Source organism: Chlamydomonas reinhardtii, chromosome 11, assembly GCF_000002595.2.
Source record: "Chlamydomonas reinhardtii strain CC-503 cw92 mt+ chromosome 11, whole genome shotgun sequence".
Classification (NCBI taxonomy): domain Eukaryota; kingdom Viridiplantae; phylum Chlorophyta; class Chlorophyceae; order Chlamydomonadales; family Chlamydomonadaceae; genus Chlamydomonas; species Chlamydomonas reinhardtii.
The window spans coordinates 2,084,661-2,087,267 of record NC_057014.1 but is presented as its reverse complement, the minus strand read 5'-3'; the positions used below and the strand labels follow the sequence as shown (position 1 = coordinate 2,087,267).

Here is a 2,607-nt window from a genome sequence, read left to right as displayed (position 1 = left end):
CGGTGGCGTCATCTCCGAGGGCTGTGTATGGGTTGGGAGGCCGCCGCCGCGCACGCCCGCAACGAATACTCCTTTTGGGATGACGCGATGGCGACGCGCCGCCATGGGGGCGGCGGCACGTGACCAAGGCGGCCGCGGGGGCGGCGGCACGTAGCCAGGGCGGCCGTGGGGGCGGCGGCACGTAGCCAGGGCTGCCGCGGGGGCGGCGGCGCAGAACCAGGGCGGCCGCGGGGGCGGCGGCGCAGCGCCAGGGCGGCCGCGGGGGCGGCGGAATGTAGCCGATGCGGCCGCGGGGGCGGCGGCACGTCGTCGCCAAGGCGGCCGCGGGGGCGGCGGCACATGAACCAAAAACCAAGTAGACAGAACCCAGGAGTAAACCAAGTAATCACCAATAACGTAGCCGATGCGGCCGCGGGGGCGGCGTAGATGACCCCGCGGGTTGTCGCAGAGGGCGGCATGTCCGCCGGGGGCGAAGCGTGCGCGGGCGGCGATGGAGCGCGATGACCTGCTCCGCGATGCCGGATGCCTCGGTGACCCCCACGCGGCGCCGTTTGCTGTTAGCCATGCTGATGCCCGGATAGACACAAGTAGGTAAAAGGATCAGGCTGACTGACACCCAGAGCACTACATGGAAGGCGGAACGGCGAGCGCGGACGAAACGAGTGTGTGTTGTCGTCTAAGGCAGTAGGATGCAGGCTGCAATTGCTGTCTGATCGAGAACGGATAAGTGGACGTTAAAAATAGCGCGCAGCCATGTAGTGAACCAGTAGAAGAAGTTGCCGAGGAAGTGGCGATGCGGGCGCATGCGCTACCGCGTGAATGGTGGCTGCACCCGCAAGCGGGAGGCTCGCCCTTGCCAAACACTTGAAGACGGGACCTCAAGTAGGTCCCTGCCACTGGGCAACAGATACCAGCGTGAACTTGCCGGGGCCCAGGGGCGATTATCCCTGTACTGTCCTGTTATTGACGAGTGTTGCGGAACTAATGCGTACGTAGACCAGAGCGGAAGGCGGAGTGGGCTTGCAGGCGGCACGAGAGCAGGCAGTCAGTAGCGCAAGTTGCGAATTCACATGTTACCTCGTAACCGACGGTAAACGCTGTGGACGGTCGCGCCCATGGCTGGCTGACGGAAGGTGGCTGCTGTATTGGGATGGCTGGGCTGGACGACGCCGGCCGGGCTGGCGTTGGGACTACCAGAAAGGATGCGCCCGAAACCAACCTGGAGAACACCAGCGCCACCGGTGCCCAGCACGACATGTAAGGGAGGGAGGGAGGAAGGGACAGGAGGCGTGATGCACTGCAGCGTAGAAGCTATGGCGCTAGGCGCGAGGCAAGCAACGTCAACCCCAAAGCAACCGCGAGGACATGGTGCGCAAGCCGGGCTGCAGGCTGTGGCTGTTATGGCTGTGCGCTGCGCGGGGTGACTAAACGAAGAACACTAAGTACGGGGACGTGATGGATGCGGTTAAATAAATGAGCAAGGGCGCCGGGCGGCCGAGGAAGTAACGACAGCGCGATCGCTGCATGGCTCATCCCGGTCGCACTGCGGTCGGCATGGGCGCGTGCGGTGCATGCCGTGCGACACCAGGAAGCCACAAGCAGCCAACGCAAACGAATCCTCCGCAGGGGCGGCAAAGGACGCAAGCATACGCAGACACGGAGGCAAGGGGTGCAGACAGCAATCAATTGACGGATGCGGACCGCATTGCGGTTCCCCACACCCGTCAGGAAACCGGCAGCCGCACGGGGCGGCGGCTGCCGGCCGGGTGGGGGCAGGCGCGTTGGTGGGGCGTGCATGCGCGGGCTAGGGGCACTGCAAGCAAGGCACACGGAACTCGACACACTGAAGCCCCTGGATCGGCCGGTATCGCCGGTGGCGTCATCTCCAGAGGGCTGTGTATGGGTTGGGAGGCCGCCGCCGCGCACGCCCGCAACGAATACTCCTTTTGGGATGACGCGATGGCGACGCGCCGCCATGGGGGCGGCGGCACGTGACCAAGGCGGCCGCGGGGGCGGCGGCACGTAGCCAGGGCGGCCGTGGGGGCGGCGGCACGTAGCCAGGGCTGCCGCGGGGGCGGCGGCGCAGAACCAGGGCGGCCGCGGGGGCGGCGGCGCAGCGCCAGGGCGGCCGCGGGGGCGGCGGAATGTAGCCGATGCGGCCGCGGGGGCGGCGGCACGTCGTCGCCAAGGCGGCCGCGGGGGCGGCGGCACATGAACCAAAAACCAAGTAGACAGAACCCAGGAGTAAACCAAGTAATCACCAATAACGTAGCCGATGCGGCCGCGGGGGCGGCGTAGATGACCCCGCGGGTTGTCGCAGAGGGCGGCATGTCCGCCGGGGGCGAAGCGTGCGCGGGCGGCGATGGAGCGCGATGACCTGCTCCGCGATGCCGGATGCCTCGGTGACCCCCACGCGGCGCCGTTTGCTGTTAGCCATGCTGATGCCCGGATAGACACAAGTAGGTAAAAGGATCAGGCTGACTGACACCCAGAGCACTACATGGAAGGCGGAACGGCGAGCGCGGACGAAACGAGTGTGTGTTGTCGTCTAAGGCAGTAGGATGCAGGCTGCAATTGCTGTCTGATCGAGAACGGATAAGTGGACGG

The 2,607-nt window shown here is 66.4% G+C and overlaps 1 protein-coding gene across 2 annotated transcripts in view; it reads left to right on the top strand.

Moving 5' to 3' along the window:
- Positions 1-2,607, top strand: part of CHLRE_11g469033v5 (uncharacterized protein) — a 6,266-nt gene that overhangs the window by 2,018 nt on the left and 1,641 nt on the right. The window contains exons 3-4 of one of the 2 annotated variants that reach the window (XM_043067585.1): positions 582-1,133; positions 1,234-1,962. The gene's annotated coding sequence lies outside the window, so the exon portion shown is untranslated. Of the gene's footprint in view, positions 1-400; positions 1,134-1,233; positions 1,963-2,607 lie in introns of both variants that reach the window. The other variant, XM_043067586.1, reaches the window with a different exon arrangement.